Here is a 21,842-nt window from a genome sequence, read left to right as displayed (position 1 = left end):
TGGGGAGGGACAAGTGTGAGTTGGAAATAATTTTAATCACACCCAAGAGGAAATACCAGGTAGGCAGTTGCAGTTGTATATTTAGATCTGGACTAAAAGAGAGATCTCAGACAAAGGTAGAAATTTTTTAGTCATTTTTGGTTAGGTGGCAAATTAAAACAATATATATGTGCACATCTTTAGGGTTCAAAAGTATATTGTGAAAAGAAGAGTTGGCCTTGAACTCATGACTGATTAGAGGTCTGTGAGTCTTAGAAAACCAAGACAGAGCGTGTAGAGAGGACGGAGGAAAACCAGGGGAGTGATCTGTCCTGGAAACCAAGCACCGAGCGTTTCAAGGAGGAGGAGGCAGGCAGCAGTGTCCAGGGCTGCTCAGAGGTCAAGTAAATGAAGTCTGAAAAATTCCTGCTGAATTTTGTGATGGTTTAAAGTGGACCATTGGGAAGGGAAACTGGAATTATGTGGAATGTGTGAAATAGTTTGAACTCTTTAAAAGCTTAGCTCTGAGGCAGTTGAAGAGAGAGGATGCTCCCAGTGAGCTTTGTAGTGTGGATGTTTTGTTGTGTCTTTAGTGAAAATGATCCTGGCATGATTAAAAATCACTGGGAAACATCCATATAGAGATTGACAATGCTAGAGGAAAGGAATAGTCTATAGAAAGGGTTCTAGGCAGGCAGAAAAGGATGGGCTCCCAAAACACAATTAGGAGACTAACCTGACATGTGTAGGGGTATTTCTTATAACTTTATTTATTAATAGAGGATGAGAATGCAAGTAAATTTGTATTTGTGGTAATAAAAAATGATGGTTCCCATCTGGTATTTATTTTCTTCATGAAATTGAAAAAAAGAGGAAGAAGGTCAGATGTTTTAGGAAAGCATGCGAAGGTTTAAAGTAGTCGTTGTAGAGTGTATTGACCAAGAAAGTCCAGTAGAGTTGCTAGGAAGTGTAGAGGCCAGTCAAGGTTAGCCCTGGGGGGTCTACCGTAGAATTTCAAGTATTTCCTGCCTCCTGGAGTGCTGTGAAAAAAAGACTCAGAATGTTGCTTTCAGCCAGGGTTAACCAGAGGGAGTTTGAGGTATTGGCAAGTGTTGATCATGTACCCAAACTGGATAAAAGGAAAATTAAAAGGCCAAACCATTTGAGAGGAGGTGAAAGGGGTCAGTGAACTGGTGGTTTCATTGAAGTGACAGACCGTTGTGGTGGATGAAGTTGAATAAGCAAGCTGATGGAAGTTGTGCTCTCATTGTGGAGTATTTGAATTCATGGTTTTAGAAATGGAGTCGTTATTAGTGATGACAAGGGCTACAGTGTGACCTTGGACTTGTGGGTGGCTGAGGTGGAAAAGATTAGGTCATTGGAAAAGAGGAAGTCAAGAAGTGAGGGCGTAATATCAGATGGGTTATTCAAGTGGGCATCTACCTCACCCAGAGTGATGGCAAAACGTAGGATGGAGAGAAATTGTAAATTGGTTGCCAATATCTTCAGTGGGTAAAGGATGAATGATGCTAATAGGAAATAAGAGAAGCTGTTAAGGCTAAATTCAAGAGCCTTGAAGAAACAGGATGAGGTTGATAATACTGTTTTGGTGAGAAGAATTTGAGGGCTTGTGTGTGCGAGGCACTCTTGCAAGGCACAGAAAACACTGTGTAAATACTGCAAGGCCCTGTCCTCTGAGAGGAGGTCAGACTATAGAAGAAGCGGCCTTACACGTGCAGTTAGTGACAGTCCAGTGAGACCCTACCTTCAGAGTATGGTGGGAACCTCAAGGGAGAACAGGTTATGTTTAGCTGAAGAAATCATTGAAGGTTTCACAGGAGAGATTATATCTGAACTGAAGTTTATGTAGTTCCTCAGGTGGAGAAGGAGAAGGACATCACAGGAAGAATTATAAGATGTGTGGCTCCTGACAATGACAGAGGAACATAAACTCAAAGTGATAGCATCCCTTCTCGTAGTAAGCACTGCCGTAATACGGAGTTCTTTATCATTATAATGTCTCCATCTCTTTGGCCGTAGTTCTGTTTTTTTGTTCTAGAGTTCAACATTGTTCTCTAATGGGATGATTGAAAGCATGTATCTGGTGTGTGTATGTCCTTGTGTCTTTGGTGTTTCTTTTAAAGTTATGCTTGAAATAATATATTACCAAAAATAAATGCGAGGTGCTCTATAAATAAATACAATACAATCCTTTGACATAATTTGCTATTGTTGTTACAAACACTCCTTCAGGAAATTAAATGTCTCCCATTATGGGTGAAGTTCTGTTTTAAACCACAAGGACCCAAAGATGAACATGATGGTCTCTGACTTCAGGGGACTCATCGTTTATGATGATCCAGGAACAGGATGGATGGGTGATGTCAATATACTAACCACAGGGAATGCTATGACCTTTTTAAAAATCACAACTTATTTCTCTTAAATCCTCAGACATGTTTTTAGAATGTTGATTTATTCCTTTGCTGTTTATGGAAGAGGTTTGATTTCATCAAACTGAATATAGTTAAACAAAAGTTCGGTTCAATTGGTGATCTATAAGAAGACTCAAAACAAAGTATGTTTCTTCTTGAATTAAGAGCCTTCCTAATTTTCGCTTTATTCCTCACAGGTTGGGAATGTGAGAAAAGAAGTGAAGAGAATCCGAGTTTTTATCTGAAAACTTGTCAGGAGTGTGAGCAGACTGGAGTCAAAAAAGTAAGTCACTTAAACTAATGGTCCCGGGACTAATAAAATGTGAAAAGTTGTTTTTATTCAGTATTTACAAAAGTGAAGGGTGGGACCTAGAGGAATAATTAAATATCTTACTCAGGCAGCACTTTGTTTTATAGTGGAAAGGATGTGAGACAAAATGTGCTGTGTCCGCATGCCATTCTATGGTTTGGACCTTATTTACTTTAAAATGTGTGATGAATTCTTCTGATTTTTTCCCAAACTCTCCTTTCTGCCATTTTGGAATGAAAGCCCTTTGGGGTTGTTTATGTGTTTTATATTATTGGAAGTTACTTTAAGATGTTGCTATAGTTTAACAAATGTACTAATACTTTGGATTGGTTACAAAGATTTTATATCACTTTATTCCTTGAATTGGTGATTAATTTGAAATTCTCAGTGTCTTGTGGAAGTGCTTATGAAAACAACTTGTTCAACCTTATTTTTTTTGAAAATGTACTTTGTAATTTTAGTTTCACTAGTATTAGAGGAAAAGTAGGCTATTTATAGTTTTTATGCTTTAAGATGTGTTTTATTCCTGATTACCTTCTTGTTCCTTCTTAATAAATATTTCAGAAGATAGCCTTCCTCTCCAGTATAATCAGATTTTTAAGTTAGATATTCCATTAATTCCAGAGAGCAAGTTTTCATTTAATAAAATTTAATTCTACCTTTAATTATAGCTTATGAAATTTGTATTACATTAAAATAAAGTGTTTTTAATCTGTTAATTAAATAATATTATCTGGCCATCCTATTAAGTAAGGATAGAAGGCAAACTGTTGATATCAATAGTCATTAATGTGATGCTGGGACAGCGTTTCTTTTGCCACATCTTGAGTTTGTTGATGGAATTGAGTTTGTTGAGGACAGTACAGGATGACAGAGTGTTATTTAGAGATTTATTATACCTTTTTAAAAGAAATGAAGAAATTTTTCATTTGATCTGAGTCTAAGAGAAATGCTTTTCTTGGCTACACACTGTGTTCTCTGCAGGGGCACCGGAGACGCGCTGTTAAAAAGCCAAGACCAAGACGAGCAGAACGATGGCCTGAAGAAACCCCTGCCGTGAAGGTGGACTGACCACATGGGTGTGTGCGCATGCGTGTGTCCGTGTCTCCCGTCAGCCCGCACTTTGTGGGTGTGCAGGGGGTAAGGGTAAGTGGTGTTATTTACTTGAATATTAGTTGGAGTTGACTAAGACTTATTTATATGGGTTTGTTTGGTACAGAATGTAGCACATTTAGAAAACTGTAATGTTTAAGCTTGCATTTTTTCATGTTTTTTCTGGAATTTCTTAAAGTACTAGACTAATTTAAGCTAAACCATGCCAAACTAAACTCATCTATGTCTAATGATGCCTCATGCCTAAGGTCTTTGTTTTTACTGTAATGTTAGCCATAAAGTCTAAGAAGTTCAAGCATTGAACGTTCATGCTGTGTGGTAATGTGGGTGGTGGTATTGGAGGCTGACATCATGCTTTGTCTATTGCCAACTCTATGAATTTTTGTGTGGTGGTGTCAGCATTTTATTCAGCTCTGTAGGAACTTGAAATAAAATTAGTGTTGGATCTAAATGATCCATATTTTTGTTTCTTTCAGCCAGACTCTTCACTAGTGTAATTTTTAGGTCTTCTCACTGCTGTTACTTTGTGGACACTTTGATTTACCAAGTGACATACTATTAAATGTCTGGGAGACTGTTTTATTGCAGAACTTAAAAACAACATTTGGTATCAACAATTATCTTAATTGTAGGGTCATTTTGCATATATATTTGACTATTAGTTTTGGTATTCTAAGTTTTGAGATAGATAAGAAAGCAAGATAATTCTCCAATAATATTTCAATTGAGTTAGATTATCAAACTTCTCACCATGTTTTCCTTTTGAAGAGATGATTAAGTGTTTTATAGGACAAAATTACCACAGTTAATCTGAGTGGAAGTTGTAGGACATGGTTTCTCTTTGGTGTGTGTGAGGTGCATTTTTTGTGAGGTATTTTCATTTGTTTTATTTTCATGATACTGCAGAATTGATGGAATCCATTTGATGCATCATTCTCAAAGCTCCAACCCCCTTCTTATCCAGTCATTCCCTAACAATACCCTATATTTGACTTCTGATTATCATTTGTGTCAATTTGGGTTACACATTATTTAGGCTTTTTCGTATACTGTTTTTTTACCCTATAAAATTCCGATAGAAATAAAGTCTCGAGAGACCTTTGTTCTGAGGACACTGAGACGGGAATCATGACTCATCCTTTTCCCTGTTACACTTTCTCTTCGCCGAGGCCTCACTAAATTACATTCCTTTACCTAGATTTTTCCATATAATTTCTTCTGGGTAGTTTATAATCATAGTCCTAAATTATCCAGAGGCTTTGAACTACTATACAATTGCTGATTTTATTTTATCGTGGAAGGGTGCATTATATATAATAAGGCTGTGTGCAGTGTGTGAGGAGTTTGAGAACAGAAGATGCATTACTCTTTCGAATACTTTCCTTCTGTAACTCAGTAGTTGCTTTAATTTAATTAATTAAAAAAGGAAATCCTATTTGATCTGTATGTGGAAGTTGTTTTTTCTTATCCTTAAATTTCATCAGCAGTAAGAAATCAGGCTCAGTCGTAGAGTTCATAGGTTTATAAGGCCTTTGTGGAAAGGTTTTTGTTGTGTTGCCTCAAAGAAAGCTAAAACACATAGCCTGTATGTTCCTTGAATTCATAAAAATTAGTAGTGCATATATTCTTTGAATTCGTGGTAGTGGTTAGGGTAGTCTAGGTGGGTTGCTGTGACTTCAACATTTCTGTAATATTATTTGAAAACTGCATTAAGTTTAAATGTAGAAACCAGAATAAAAAGAATACAAGGAAGACTGTTTGCTTTTGTTAGATGTCAGATTTCATTTCTCATTCATGGCTCTTTTACAGAGTTGGTCTTCCTTTCTAAGAGAGGCAAATAGAGCATTTTTAAAAATTGAAAGTTCATTTGTAATTTCTTAAGGAAGTGTTTATCATGTACATGGGAATATCAAAGAAATGGTCGCAAGACAGAAAACTCAGTTTCAGTGAAATCTGGAGAAAAACCTCTACTTACTCGTTTTTTCTAGATGGATTTTTTCCTCGGCTCATATACCACTACGTTTTTTTTTTTATTAAGGTTTTATTGATATACACTCTTACGAAGTTTTCACATGAAAAAACAATGTGGGTACTACTTTACCCATATTATCAAGTCCCCACCCACACCCCAATGCAGGCACTGTCCACCAGTGTAGTGAGATGCCACAGATCCACTGTTTGCCTTCTCCACTGGTCTATGGGTCTGTTCTTGTGCCAGTACCAAATTGTCTTGATTATTGTGACTTTGTAGTAGAGCTTAAAGTTGGGGAGCATAATCCCTCCAGCTTTATTCTTCCTTCTCCAGATTGCTTTGGCTGTTTGGGATCTTTTGTGGTTCCATATGAATTTTAGAACGATTTTCTCTAGTTCATTGAAGAATGCTGTTGGTATTTTGATAGGAATTGCATTGAATCTGTAGATTGCTTTAGTCACGACGGTCATTTTGACAATATTAATTCTTCCTATCCGTGAGCACGGGATATGTTTCCATTTATTGGTATCTTCTTTATTTTCTCTTAAGAGTGTCTTGTAGTTTTCAGGGTATAGGTCTTTCACTTCTTTGGTTAGGTTTATTCCTAGGTATTTTATTCTTTTTGATGCAACTGTGAATGGAACTATTTTCCCGATTTCTCTCTCTGCTAGTTCATTGTTTGTGTATAGGAATTCCACAGATTTCTGCATATTAATTTGTGTCCTGCAACTTTGCTGAATTCAGATATTAGATCTAGTAGTTTAGGGGTGGATTCTTTGGTTTTTTTTTTTTTTATGGACAATATCATGTCATCTGCTAACAGGGACAGTTTAACTTCTTCCTTGCCATGCCTTTTATTTCTTTGTGTTGTCTGATTGCCATGGCTAGGATTTCCAGTACTGTGTTGAACAGAAGTGGGGAGAGTGGGCATCCTTGTCTTGTTCCAGATTTTAAAGGAAAAGCTTTCAGCTTCTTGCTGTTCAGTATAATGTTAGTTGTGGGTTTGTCATATATGGCCTTTATTATGTTGAGGTACTTGCCCTCTGTACCCATTTTGTTGAGAGTGTTTATCATGAATGGATGTTGAATTCTGTCAAATGCTTTTTCAGCATCTTTGGAGATGATCATGTGGTTTTTGCCTTCTTTTTGTTGATGTGGTGGGTGATGGTGGATTTTCAAATGTTGTACCATCCTTGCATCCCTGGGATGAATCCTGCTTGATCATGGTGGATGATCTTTTCGATGTATTTTTTAATTTGGTTTGCCTATATTTTGTTCAGTATTTTTGCATCTATGTTCATCAGGGATATTGGTCTGTAATTTTCTCTTTTTTTTTGTGGTGTCTTTCCTGGTTTTGGTATTAGAGTGATGCTGGCCTCATAGAATGAGTTGGAACTATTCCACCTTCTACTCTTTGGAAAACTTTAAGGAGGATGGGTATTAGGTCTTCACTAAATGTTTGATAAAATTCAGCGGTGAAACCATTTGATGCAGGGGTTTTGTTCTTAGATAGGTTTTTGATTACCAGTTCTATTTCATTGCTTGTATTTGGTCTGTTCAGATTTTCTGTTTCTTTCTGCGTCAGCCTTGGAAGGTTGTATTTTGCTAGAAAGTTCTCCATTTCTTCTAGGTTATGCAGCTTGTTAGCATATTCTCTAATAATTCTTTGTATTTCTTTGGTGTCCCTAGTGATTTTACCTTTCTCATTTCTGATTCTGTTTATGTGAGTAGACTCTTCTTTTCTTGATAAGTCTGGCTAGGGGTTTGTCTATTTTGTTTATTTTCTCAAAGAACCAGCACCTGCTTTCATTGATTCTTTCTATTGTTTTATTCTTCTCAATTTCATTTATTTCTGCTCTAATCTTTATTATGCCCCTCCTTCTACTGACTTTGGGCCTCATTTGTTCTTCTTTTTCTAGTTTTGTTAATTGTGAGTTTAGACTGCTCATATGGGATTGTTGTTCTCTCCTGAGGTAGGCCTGTATTGCAGTATACTTCCCTCTTAGCAAGGCCTTGGCTGTGTCCCACAGATTTTGCAGTGTTGAATTATTGTTGTCATTTGTCTCCATATATTGTTTGATCTCTGTTTTTATTTGGTCATTGATCCATTGGTTTTTTAGGAGCATGTTGTGAAGCGTCCATGTGTTTGTGGGATTTTTCCTTTTCTTTGCATAATTTATTTCTAGTTTCATACCTTTGTGGTCTGAGAAACTGGTTGGTACAATTTCAGTATTTTTTAATTTTCCAAGGCTCTTTTTGTGGCCTAATATTTGATCTGTTCTTGAAAATGTTCCATGTGTGCGTGAGAAGAATGTGTATTCTGCTGTTTTTGGGTGTAAAGTTCTGTAGATGTCTGTTATGTCCATCTGTTCTAATGTGTTGTTTAGTGCCTCTGTCTCCTTATTTATATTCTGTCTGGTTGATCTGTCCTTCAGAGTGAGTGGAGTGTTGAAGTCTCCTAGAATGAATGCATTGCACTTTATTTCTCCTTTTAATTCTGTTAGTATTTGTTTCACATATATAGGTGTTCCTGTGTTGGGTGCGTAGATATTTATAATGGTTATTTCTTCTTGTTGGATTGACCATTTTATCATTATGTAATGTCTTTCTTTGTCTCTTGTGACTTTCTTTCTTTTGAAGTCTATTTTGTCTGATACAAGTACTGCAACTCCTGCTTTTTTCTCTGTATTGGTTGCATGAAATATCTTTTTCCATCCCTTCACTTTTGGTCTGTGTATGTCTTTGGGTTTAAAGTGAGTCTCTTGTATTCAGCATATAGATGGGTCTTGTTTTTTTATCCATTCAGTGACTCTATGTCTTTTGATTGGTGCATTCAGTCCATTTACATTGAGGGTGATTAGCGATAGGTATGTACTTATTGCCATTGCAGGCTTTAGATTCATGGTTACCAAAGGTTCAAAGTTAACTTCCGTACCATCTAAGAGTCTAACTTAACTCACTTAATATGCTGTTACAAACACAATCTAAAGGTTCTTTTTTTTCTTCCTCCTTTTTATCACTCCTCCATTCTTTGTATATTAGGTATCATATTCTGTACTCTTTATCTATCCCTTGATTGATTTGGGGGATAATTAATTTATTTTTGCATTTGCTTAGTAATTAGCAGTTCTACTTTCTTTACTGTTGTTTTATTACCTCTGGTGACGGGTATTAAATCTTAGGAACACTTCCATCTACAGCAGTCCCTCCAAAATACACTGTAGAGATGGTTTGTGGGAGGTAAATTCTCTCAGGTTTTGCTTATCTGGAAATTGTTTAATCCCACCTTCAAATTTCAGTGATAATCTTGCTGGATAAAGTAATCTTAGTTCAAGGCCCTTCTGCTTCATGGCATTAAATACATCATGCCACTCCCTTCTGGCCTGTAAGGTTTCTGCTGAGAAGTCTGATGACAGCCTGATGGGCTTTCCTTTGTATGTGATCTTATTTCTGTCTCTGGCTGCTTTTAATAGTCTGTCCTTATCCTTGATCTTTGCCATTTTAATCACTATATGTCTTGGTGTTGTCTTCCTTGGGTCCCTTGTGTTGGGAGATCTGTGCACCTCCATGGCCTGAGAGACTATTGCCTTCCCCAGATTGGGGAAGTTTTCAGCAATTACCTTCTCAAAACACTTTTTCTCCCATTCTCTCTCTTCTTCTTCTTCTGGTACCCCTACAATGCAAATATTGTTCCATTTGGATTGGTCACACAGCTCTCTCAATATTCTATCATTCTTAGAGATCCTTTTTTCTCTCTGTGCATCAGCTTCTCTGTATTCCTCTTCTCTAATTTCTATTCCATTTATCATCTCGACTGTATCTAATCTGCTTTTAATACCCTCCATTGTGCTCTTCAATGATTGGATCTCCTACCGGAATTTATTCCTGAGTTCTTGAATATCTTTCACTACCTCCATGAGCATGTTAATGATTTTTATTTTGAACTCCCTTTCTGGAAGATTCATAAAGTCAGTGTCCTTTAAGTCTTTCTCGGGAGTTGTATTCATAATTTTACTCTGAACCAGGTTCCTTTGGCGGTTCATATTTGTATATGGCGCCCTCTAGTGTCCAGAAGCTCTACTCTCTGGACATGCTCAGCCCTGAAGCAATGTCGGGGGTCGCAGAGGAGCGGTATTGGTGCCTGGGGGGAGGAAAGAGCTGTTCCCCACTTCCCGGCTGCTGTGCCTGTCTCCACTGCCTGAACCAGTGGGCCGAGCACACAGGTATAAGCCTGTATGCTTTGCGGCTGTAGTTGCTGTAGACAGATCTTCCCTCTGGCTGGCCTAACGACAGGGTAGGGTTGGCCGGTTTGCGAGCCAGATGGGTCTGGCCGGGAGAAAGGCGCAGTAGGCTGCGTATCACGGAGGGGGTCCTTGGAGCTGTGTAGGCAGCCTGCTGGGCAGAGTGCACCTGGAAAATTTTGTCTACCCATGCTTTCCCCTGAGCAGTGAGCTCTGTGCATTCATTGGCCCTTTAGCAGCCCTCTTGCTAAGGGCTTCCTTGTTAGGACATCTCTCAGCCTGCCAGCCTTGCTTTTGTCCCAGAGCAGCCGGATATGTATCCCTGCTTTCCACAAGTGGCTACAATCTCAGTCCCTCCAGGAATTCTGCCTGTCTTAGCTTCCCAATCCCCTAATCACGAGAGTATCATGAAAGCACCATGCAGTGTAGGTTTGCGCTCCTACAGGGAACTGGGTGTTCAGCACTCCCGGACCTCCACTCCCTCCCTGCTCCGTTTGTCTTCCTCCGGCTGGTGAGCTGAGATGGGGGAGGGCTCGCGTCCCGGGCGCCACGGCTCTGGCATGTTACCCCGTTGGTGAGGTCTGCTCTGTTCTCCAGGGGTGTGCAGTCTGACGCCGCCCTCTTTCCTGTTGCTCTCTCAGGACTAGTTGTATCAGTGATATTTTCATATTATATGCGGTTTTAGGAGGAAGCCTCTGTCTCACCTCTCACGCTGCCATCTTTAATCTCCTCCACTCCCACTTTTCTAGGGCCTGAGAAAGTCTGTGCACTGGCAGGAGGATGTCTTCCTGCCGTGGTGTTTTCTGCTCTAGCGTCTAAATAGTCTCTTCTTGATCCAGCTCCAGCTCCAGCTCCAGCTCCAGCTCCACCTCGCCGCCGCCTCCTCCTCCTCCTCCACATCCGCCTCCTTTCCCTCTTCCTCCACGCCCTGCGGGGCCTTGCTCTCCAGGCCAGACAGGCTGTCAGGCAGGTGTTCCTGTGCACCCAAAGGGCCGGATGTTTTTGGGGCCCCTTCAGGCAAAGCTAATTCTTCCCCTCTGGGCTTCTTTGAGGCGGGCTCCAAGACTTCCGCCCCATCCCGTGAGACATCCACACCTCTTTTCACCTGGACACTCTTGCTGACGCGTGCCGTTCCCAGGGGGGGTGAAAAGGAGTCTTGGGCAGAGAGGGAGGAAGCTTCCCATTCCCCCAAGACCTGGGAGTGAGTCATCTCACGAGGCCCAGTACTAGCAGTACCCGAAGGAAACTGAGGGGTTCCTGGGAAAGGAAATTACAGACAAGAGAAAACTAGAATAAGTGTGTGAAGTCTATAGGAGTTGAGATGGTCATGAGACTATTCCTACGTGGGCACATGGCCTGGAAGTACATACATACGTGAAATCACAGAATGCCATGAGACATTCATTTTATCTGACTGTGATTATGTGGGATTGAGGGTGTGGAGGTCTGTGTATGTTCTGGGACATACCTGGTGAGAGTTTCTGACATTGGTAAGGGGGTGGTGAATGATGGTGTATGTGTGTGTGTGTGGTGCACCAACACACGTGAACAGGGGTGGTATGTGTTCTTATTGCGAAACAGGTAAAGATGGAGCGTGTTGGAGGAAGTGTGCTTGAGCTTCCCAGAAGCGCAGCTCCCTGAAGGGCTGAAGGCTTTCGGGAAGGTTTTGTGGGTGAAGTGGTAAGTGGAACACAAAGACTGTACTTGAAAGTGCATTCATTTCAGGGCACATGAGTTTTTGGGTGTTTAGGCTGGCTCTAACGGGGGAGGTAAAACAAGCTGCCTGTGTGAGAGGGTGTACATTATTTACGGGTTAGCCTGTAGACAGCTGAGTCTGAGAATGACTGTGTGAGCAGGGAAGGTGGACGTGTGTATCTGTGTCACGCTCGTAGAGAATGGGAAGGACGCATCTGGAATGAAGGCGTGGCGTGTGTATATGAGAGAAAAAGTGAAAGTACTGAATAGTGGGGCTGTACCTGGTATGAAAGAATATAGGGTGTGTGTGTGTGTGTGTGTGTGTGTGTGTGTGTGTGTGTGTGCTGATCTGAGGGGAGAGGTTGTCATTGAATTCCCACACTGTTACCAGCACAGCCCACTATCTCACAGCTGTCCCCGTGTTCATATGGGGACCTGTCCTATCCTTGAAAGCACACCCCCAGTTTGTCCCTCTGCAGAGGCTTCAGTCTTAGTTCCTCTGCCCTGAAGGCCTTTCCTGATTTTGAAGGGAAAGTGAGATAAGCAGGGCTTGGGCCGAGCAGCTCAGCTACGCATCCTGCCCGGCCTCTGTGACTCCCTTACCGTGCTCAGCAGCACCACGAAGCCCCCCTGCAGAGGACACGCAGGAGGAACACTCAGAGGCCGAGGACTCCTCTCCTGGCGTCTCACTGCGGCCCGGGACCACCACACGTGCCTCAGGCCCGGGAGAATCCTCTGGGGTGTTCTCGAATCCTGAGGGATGAATACAAAAAAACAGATGTGGCATTTTCTGGAATCTATATCCATTCAAAAAAGACATGTTGAGTGGACAATCATGTTAGGCATTGAAACCCCGCCCCCCCCCCCGTGAAATTAAGCATTTGAAACTTCACTTGCTCCAAAATATAAGGAAACAACAATTGTGAAAATTGTGTGTAGTAGATGTCGGTGATATTGGGTATCTTGTATGTGGTATTTCTAAAGATGTATACAGAATATCAAAACTATTGACTAAAATTACTTTTAAGCTCCTGTTTCCTCATGAGAAATTATATAATTAGAGGACATGGGGGTCCAAGTTTTAAAAGAATTCTGCATGTTACCTGCCTGCCTATCTGTCTAGATTAGTATCTATATTGATGTCGATATATAGAGAGATAGAGGTGTCAATATAAATACAGAGAGGTGGACAGATACAGCATTTTCACAGGGAATTCCTGGGCCGTAGCCGGGGTGCTGGAGATGTTCAAAGGAAGACTTCACAGACTTGCCCCGGACTCCTCTTCTGGGAATGTATTTGTGTATTTCTCCAAGACTCTTAACCTCCCTATTCAGATTTTTTTAAAACCTCTTTCAAGGATGCAGACACACCCACATGATACATTTCTGCCTGTGGATTGGAAACAGACACCCTGGGCGCATGCATGAGCCGCCAGTGACTGTAAGGAAGAAAAGCCTTTCTCCCAACCTGCCCTTTTCCTGGACTTATCTTCGTTTCACCGGTTCCAGAGGGGGACTGGGCCCTGGGCCGGGAGGGTGCTTCCCCCTGGAGCTACAGTAGTTCTGACCATTTGACTAAATTTTCTGCAGCGGGAAATGAGTGGCGAGGACATGTGCCCCAGCCAGGCGTAGGCATGAAGTTCTCCTCTGTGCCCCGCCGTGTCCTTCCCTTTTCCAGCTAACTGGGATGTTGATACCCTGGACTTGCCCCGGACTCCTCTTCTGGGAATGTATTTGTGTATTTGAATTGTGTATTTGAATGTATTTGTGTATTTGAAAGCTGAGTGTTCATGATAAAAAGTTCCTATCAGCAGGGAGACTTGCCCTATTCCTTCACATACACTGATTGTTACATGAGAAATAGATTCCCTCGTGTATTAGTTACTAAGGCCTCTTCTACTCCAATGATTCTACTCCGTTAGTGATATAACGAGTTTTGAGAAGCAAATAATTGGACCTGGTACGTATTAGGCAAGCCATTATATTGGAAACTACTCAGTGTCTTCGCATGCTTATGTGTGCTGTATAAGCCACGGGAAGACCCAGTCCCCTCAGTCACCGCAACTACTCCAGTTTCCCGTTTTTCCAGAAGAGCCAAACTTTCCCAATTCAACTGTCGTGCTTAAATGGTGTGTGTGTGTGTGCTTGTGTGTGTGTGTGTGTGTGCGTGTGTGTCGTGCTGGTTTTTTCTTACATTTCATAAAGGAGCCTCACAGTTACATCTCTATAGTCTGAGGCAGTGAGAGAAAGGACTGAATGTCTGAGACAATCTAAGAAATCAATTCATTTTCTGTATGACTTTACACTCGCATCCCTGCACCTCCAATTTTAGATAATCAGATATTTTTCCTAATTTTTCATTTACCTCTTTGAGCCACACTTTCTTCATCAACTGGAAAAAGTATTATTGGAAAACTTGTAACATTGTAAAAAAGGAAATAAAGGGAAATACCTTCTATAGGAAATATTATACCAATCAGTCACTCCATCTGAGGTACAGGAACCCAGAGCGGCACCATGTGGGGGGCACAGGTCCTGAGCCACAGAGACAAGGACCTGGTCTCGGGAGCCTCCTCTCGGCCCTCGGGTGATCTGGTCCCTGAGAAGGAGCGGCGCACCCACACCTCCTCCTCCCTCCCGCCTTCCTGCCCTTTCTCTCCCATAAGTAGGAATCCTCGCTCCTTTTTTCTTTAGAAGACGGTTTCTAGCTCCCCAGTGCTCAGAGAATATCACTGACACAAACCTCCTGACATCCTGGCCACTTTGGGGGCACGCGTGGGTTCAAGGTGTTTTGTTTTTTGTTTGCGCTTCATGGCTCAGCCCCTCAGAGAGTGACCGAAATCAGATGCCTTCCTCCCTGGAACTCTGCTGCCACAGGTTCAAGTCAAAGCCGAGAATCAAGTATATCAAAGAGCAGCAAGCGACTGGAGAGTCTCTCTCCTCACTGGCTCACTCACTCACTCACTGGCCTGGCCGGGGCTTAAGTACACCAGTAGGGCCATTATGATGTAAGTGAGACAGGGTTCCATAGCATTCTGACCCGTGCATCAGGGCGGACCACTGACGGGTGGGGTCCCTTTTACCCAACAAACTCTACCATCAACTTGAATTTTTATCTTGCACTTCATATTAAAACTTGAGAACCAATGATATGGATTAAACAAAAGACAATTACTGTATGTATGTATCTAGGGTAACCACATTGCTAAATCTCCCCAAGGGTGAGGATAAGGCATCAGCTGAGAGAACCAGGCCTAGACCCATGCCTGCCCCATAGAACATGGTCACTGTCATATCTTAGCAGTACCATATAACTTATGTACACATGTAAGGCTCCCCAGAGCCTTCAGGGAAAGAGGAAGCCCCTGAAGAATAGAATGTTCAGAACATCACCTTCTAGAGTAGTCCCAGATAGAAAGGAACCCAAATGCTCATAAAAGTATAATCAGTAAAGACACTATTTATGTACCAAGAATGAAGTACAGTCACATATCACACGGATGATGATTGCAAACACAAGTACAGAGAGTGAAAAGTAGATGCGATGCCTGTTTTGTGCACTTGTGTTCACATAGCATTAAAACACAGGGACAATTAATGCAGCACTTCTGTGTGGTCGGGACAAAACCAGAATAGAGAACTTGGGTGCATGTGGAAGATGACAAGGAAGTGAATGATGAGGATAACGGGTGTAGTTGGGTCTGTGTAGGGTTGAACTTACACAGCCGAGAACATCGGCTATGAAAAGATACCGTTGTGCTGGGGTCTCGGTCCAGGTATGTCTGTACTCAGGTCAGGACCTGAGGATCCTACCGTGTTGGGCCTGTTTTAGGCTATTGGTGCTGTCACTCCTTCCTGGTAATATAACCTGTCCTTGCCCAGCTCATACTGACATGTTCCTCCATGTTTCTCTTCCCACCATTTCCTCAAATAACTCATTGCCCTCCACTTGTCTCCTTGGGCTCGCTGCAATCCTAAGTATTTTCCCTTGGAATTTACTACTTCCGCTGGGGATTGTATTAGTGAAGATGGAGAAGCATTTTGAGTTGCTTTCTGTACTGGGCAGCCTGGTGCTGACTGATGAGCAGAATCACTCAGCTCATCTCTGGGCCCTGCCTAGATCCCCACTGTCCGCATCCCATTCAGTAGTGCCTTCTTACGAGTGCCAGCAAGCGTGTCCTCACAAGGGACGCAGGAGAGGCGCTCTGAAGCAGCAGCAGCTTCCATTGTTTTCTGGCCTTGGGTTCGGGCCACTGTCCTGTGTCCATGCTATAGAGCTGCTTTTGTGGAAAAATTAAATAAAAATGATAGATGTGGTCTGTGCTTGGTGTTTGTGTATTTATCCGTCCATTAAATAAACAATTTAGAGTCTGCTGTGTAATGTCTTCAGTGATTCCAGATAACCTCCATTTACATGGGTAACATAATACGGTTTCCCTTTGAAAATTTTAAATGTGTGGTAATATTGGTTGTGCCACTATAGATCATGAGTGACTGGATTTTCACAAAGTGTGTCTTTGTAAATGGAACAGAGATTCATAGCTGGCTCTAAAGAGGGAGGTAAAACAAGCTGCCTGTGTGAGATGGTGTACATTATTTACGGGTTAGCCTGTAGACAGCTGAGTCTGAGAATGACTGTGTGAGCAGGGAAGGTGGACGTGTGTATCTGTCACGCTCGTAGAGAATGGGAAGGACGCATCTGGAATGAAGGCGTGGCGTGTGTATATGAGAGAAAAAGTGAAAGTACTGAATAGTGGGGCTGTACCTGGTATGAAAGAATATAGGGTGTGTGTGTGTGTGTGTGTGTGCTGATCTGAGGGGAGAGGTTGTCATTGAATTCCCACACTGTTACCAGCACAGCCCACTATCTCACAGCTGTCCCCGTGTTCATATGGGGACCTGTCCTATCCTTGAAAGCACACCCCCAGTTTGTCCCTCTGCAGAGGCTTCAGTCTTAGTTCCTCTGCCCTGAAGGCCTTTCCTGATTTTGAAGGGAAAGTGAGATAAGCAGGGCTTGGGCCGAGCAGCTCAGCTACGCATCCTGCCCGGCCTCTGTGACTCCCTTACCGTGCTCAGCAGCACCACGAAGCCCCCCTGCAGAGGACACGCAGGAGGAACACTCAGAGGCCGAGGACTCCTCTCCTGGCGTCTCACTGCGGCCCGGGACCACCACACGTGCCTCAGGCCCGGGAGAATCCTCTGGGGTGTTCTCGAATTCTGAGGGATGAATACAAAAAAACAGATGTGGCATTTTCTGGAATCTATATCCATTCAAAAAAGACATGTTGAGTGGACAATCATGTTAGGCATTGAAACCCCCCGCCCCCCCCCGTGAAATTAAGCATTTGAAACTTCACTTGCTCCAAAATATAAGGAAACAACAACTGTGAAAATTGTGTGTAGTAGATGTCGGTGATATTGGGTATCTTGTATGTGGTATTTCTAAAGATGTATACAGAATATCAAAACTATTGACTAAAATTACTTTTAAGCTCCTGTTTCCTCATGAGAAATTATATAATTAGAGGACATGGGGGTCCAAGTTTTAAAAGAATTCTGCATGTTACCTGCCTGCCTATCTGTCTAGATTAGTATCTATATTGATGTCGATATATAGAGAGATAGAGGTGTCAATATAAATACAGAGAGGTGGACAGATACAGCATTTTCACAGGGAATTCCTGGGCCGTAGCCGGGGTGCTGGAGATGTTCAAAGGAAGACTTCACAGACTTGCCCCGGACTCCTCTTCTGGGAATGGATTTGTGTATTTCTCCACGACTCTTAACCTCCCTATTCAGATTTTTTTAAAACCTCTTTCAAGGATGCAGACACACCCACATGATACATTTCTGCCTGTGGATTGGAAACAGACACCCTGGGCGCATGCATGAGCCGCCAGTGACTGTAAGGAAGAAAAGCCTTTCTCCCAACCTGCCCTTTTCCTGGACTTATCTTCGTTTCACCGGTTCCAGAGGGGGACTGGGCCCTGGGCCGGGAGGGTGCTTCCCCCTGGAGCTACAGTAGTTCTGACCATTTGACTAAATTTTCTGCAGCGGGAAATGAGTGGCGAGGACATGTGCCCCAGCCAGGCGTAGGCATGAAGTTCTCCTCTGTGCCCCGCCGTGTCCTTCCCTTTTCCAGCTAACTGGGATGTTGATACCCTGGACTTGCCCCGGACTCCTCTTCTGGGAATGTATTTGTGTATTTGAATTGTGTATTTGAATGTATTTGTGTATTTGAAAGCTGAGTGTTCATGATAAAAAGTTCCTATCAGCAGGGAGAGTTACCCTATTCCTTCACATACACTGATTGTTACATGAGAAATAGATTCCCTTGTGTATTAGTTACTAAGGCCTCTTCTACTCCAATGATTCTACTCCGTTAGTGATATAACGAGTTTTGAGAAGCAAATAATTGGACCTGGTACGTATTAGGCAAGCCATTATATTGGAAACTACTCAGTGTCTTCGCGTGCTTATGTGTGCTGTATAAGCCACGGGAAGACCCAGTCCCCTCAGTCACCGCAACTACTCCAGTTTCCCGTTTTTCCAGAAGAGCCAAACTTTCCCAATTCAACTGTCGTGCTTAAATGGTGTGTGTGTGTGTGCGCGTGTGTGTGTGTGTGTGTGCGTGTGTGTCGTGCTGGTTTTTTCTTACATTTCATAAAGGAGCCTCACAGTTACATCTCTATAGTCTGAGGCAGTGAGAGAAAGGACTGAATGTCTGAGACAATCTAAGAAATCAATTCATTTTCTGTATGACTTTACACTCGCATCCCTGCACCTCCAATTTTAGATAATCAGATATTTTTCCTAATTTTTCATTTACCTCTTTGAGCCACACTTTCTTCATCAACTGAAAAAAGTATTATTGGAAAACTTGTAACATTGTAAAAAAGGAAATAAAGGGAAATACCTTCTATAGGAAATATTATACCAATCAGTCACTCCATCTGAGGTACAGGAACCCAGAGCGGCACCATGTGGGGGGCACAGGTCCTGAGCCACAGAGACAAGGACCCGGTCTCGGGAGCCTCCTCTCGGCCCTCGGGTGATCTGGTCCCTGAGAAGGAGCGGCGCACCCACACCTCCTCCTCCCTCCCACCTTCCTGCCCTTTCTCTCCCGTAAGTAGGAATCCTCGCTCCTTTTTTCTTTAGAAGATGGTTTCTAGCTCCCCAGTGCTCAGAGAATATCACTGACACAAACCTCCTGACATCCTGGCCACTTTGGGGGCACGCGTGGGTTCAAGGTGTTTTGTTTTTTGTTTGCGCTTCATGGCTCAGCCCCTCAGAGAGTGACCGAAATCAGATGCCTTCCTCCCTGGAACTCTGCTGCCACAGGTTCAAGTCAAAGCCGAGAATCAAGTATATCAAAGAGCAGCAAGCGACTGGAGAGTCTCTCTCCTCACTGGCTCACTCACTCACTCACTGGCCTGGCCGGGGCTTAAGTACACCAGTAGGGCCATTATGATGTAAGTGAGACAGGGTTCCATAGCATTCTGACCCGTGCATCAGGGCGGACCACTGACGGGTGGGGTCCCTTTTACCCAACAAACTCTACCATCAACTTGAATTTTTATCTTGCACTTCATATTAAAACTTGAGAACCAATGATATGGATTAAACAAAAGACAATTACTGTATGTATGTATCTAGGGTAACCACATTGCTAAATCTCCCCAAGGGTGAGGATAAGGCATCAGCTGAGAGAACCAGGCCTAGACCCATGCCTGCCCCATAGAACATGGTCACTGTCATATCTTAGCAGTACCATATAACTTATGTACACATGTAAGGCTCCCCAGAGCCTTCAGGGAAAGAGGAAGCCCCTGAAGAATAGAATGTTCAGAACATCACCTTCTAGAGTAGTCCCAGATAGAAAGGAACCCAAATGCTCATAAAAGTATAATCAGTAAAGACACTATTTATGTACCAAGAATGAAGTACAGTCACATATCACACGGATGATGATTGCAAACACAAGTACAGAGAGTGAAAAGTAGATGCGATGCCTGTTTTGTGCACTTGTGTTCACATAGCATTAAAACACAGGGACAATTAATGCAGCACTTCTGTGTGGTCGGGACAAAACCAGAATAGAGAACTTGGGTGCATGTGGAAGATGACAAGGAAGTGAATGATGAGGATAACGGGTGTAGTTGGGTCTGTGTAGGGTTGAACTTACACAGCCGAGAACATCGGCTATGAAAAGATACCGTTGTGCTGGGGTCTCGGTCCAGGTATGTCTGTACTCAGGTCAGGACCTGAGGATCCTACCGTGTTGGGCCTGTTTTAGGCTATTGGTGCTGTCACTCCTTCCTGGTAATATAACCTGTCCTTGCCCAGCTCATACTGACATGTTCCTCCATGTTTCTCTTCCCACCATTTCCTCAAATAACTCATTGCCCTCCACTTGTCTCCTTGGGCTCGCTGCAATCCTAAGTATTTTCCCTTGGAATTTACTACTTCCGCTGGGGATTGTATTAGTGAAGATGGAGAAGCATTTTGAGTTGCTTTCTGTACTGGGCAGCCTGGTGCTGACTGATGAGCAGAATCACTCAGCTCATCTCTGGGCCCTGCCTAGATCCCCACTGTCCTTCGCATCCCATTCAGTAGTGCCTTCTTACGAGTGCCAGCAAGCGTGTCCTCACAAGGGACGCAGGAGAGGCGCTCTGAAGCAGCAGCAGCTTCCGTTGTTTTCTGGCCTTGGGTTCGGGCCACTGTCCTGTGTCCATGCTATAGAGCTGCTTTTGTGGAAAAATTAAATAAAAATGATAGATGTGGTCTGTGCTTGGTGTTTGTGTATTTATCCGTCCATTAAATAAACAATTTAGAGTCTGCTGTGTAATGTCTTCAGTGATTCCAGATAACCTCCATTTACGTGGGTAACATAATACGGTTTCCCTTTGAAAATTTTAAATGTGTGGTAATATTGGTTGTGCCACTATAGATCATGAGTGACTGGATTTTCACAAAGTGTGTCTTTGTAAATGGAACAGAGATTCATAGCTGGCTCTAACGAGGGAGGTAAAACAAGCTGCCTGTGTGAGAGGGTGTACATTATTTACGGGTTAGCCTGTAGACAGCTGAGTCTGAGAATGACTGTGTGAGCAGGGAAGGTGGACGTGTGTATCTGTCACGCTCGTAGAGAATGGGAAGGACGCATCTGGAATGAAGGCGTGGCGTGTGTATATGAGAGAAAAAGTGAAAGTACTGAATAGTGGGGCTGTACCTGGTATGAAAGAATATAGGGTGTGTGTGTGTGTGTGTGTGTGTGTGTGTGTGTGTGTGCGCGCGCTGATCTGAGGGGAGAGGTTGTCATTGAATTCCCACACTGTTACCAGCACAGCCCACTATCTCACAGCTGTCCCCGTGTTCATATGGGGACCTGTCCTATCCTTGAAAGCACACCCCCAGTTTGTCCCTCTGCAGAGGCTTCAGTCTTAGTTCCTCTGCCCTGAAGGCCTTTCCTGATTTTGAAGGGAAAGTGAGATAAGCAGGGCTTGGGCCGAGCAGCTCCGCTACGCATCCTGCCCGGCCTCTGTGACTCCCTTACCGTGCTCAGCAGCACCACGAAGCCCCCGTGCAGAGGACACGCAGGAGGAACACTCAGAGGCCGAGGACTCCTCTCCTGGCGTCTCACTGCGGCCCGGGACCACCACACGTGCCTCAGGCCCGGGAGAATCCTCTGGGGTGTTCTCGAATTCTGAGGGATGAATACAAAAAAACAGATGTGACATTTTCTGGAATCTATATCCATTCAAAAAAGACATGTTGAGTGGACAATCATGTTAGGCATTGAAACCCCGCCCCCCCGTGAAATTAAGCATTTGAAACTTCACTTGCTCCAAAATATAAGGAAACAACAATTGTGAAAATTGTGTGTAGTAGATGTCGGTGATATTGGGTATCTTGTATGTGGTATTTCTAAAGATGTATACAGAATATCAAAACTATTGACTAAAATTACTTTTAAGCTCCTGTTTCCTCATGAGAAATTATATAATTAGAGGACATGGGGGTCCAAGTTTTAAAAGAATTCTTCATGTTACCTGCCTGCCTATCTGTCTAGATTAGTATCTATATTGATGTCGATA

The 21,842-nt window shown here is 42.8% G+C and overlaps 1 long non-coding RNA gene across 4 annotated transcripts in view; it reads left to right on the top strand.

Annotated features, from left to right (window-relative positions):
* LOC118967148 (uncharacterized) overlaps positions 1 to 21,842 on the top strand; it is a 58,056-nt gene that overhangs the window by 13,276 nt on the left and 22,938 nt on the right. For 2 of the 4 annotated variants that reach the window (XR_012133645.1, XR_012133647.1), the window contains exons 2-3: positions 2,612 to 2,697; positions 3,709 to 3,870. This is a non-coding gene — a long non-coding RNA (uncharacterized lncRNA). Of the gene's footprint in view, positions 1 to 2,611; positions 2,698 to 3,708; positions 3,871 to 11,631; positions 13,559 to 21,842 lie in introns of those variants that run through there. The other 2 variants (XR_012133648.1, XR_012133646.1) reach the window with 2 other exon arrangements.

Source organism: Manis javanica, chromosome 8, assembly GCF_040802235.1.
Source record: "Manis javanica isolate MJ-LG chromosome 8, MJ_LKY, whole genome shotgun sequence".
Classification (NCBI taxonomy): domain Eukaryota; kingdom Metazoa; phylum Chordata; class Mammalia; order Pholidota; family Manidae; genus Manis; species Manis javanica.
This window is presented reverse-complemented; position numbering and strand designations above follow the sequence as displayed.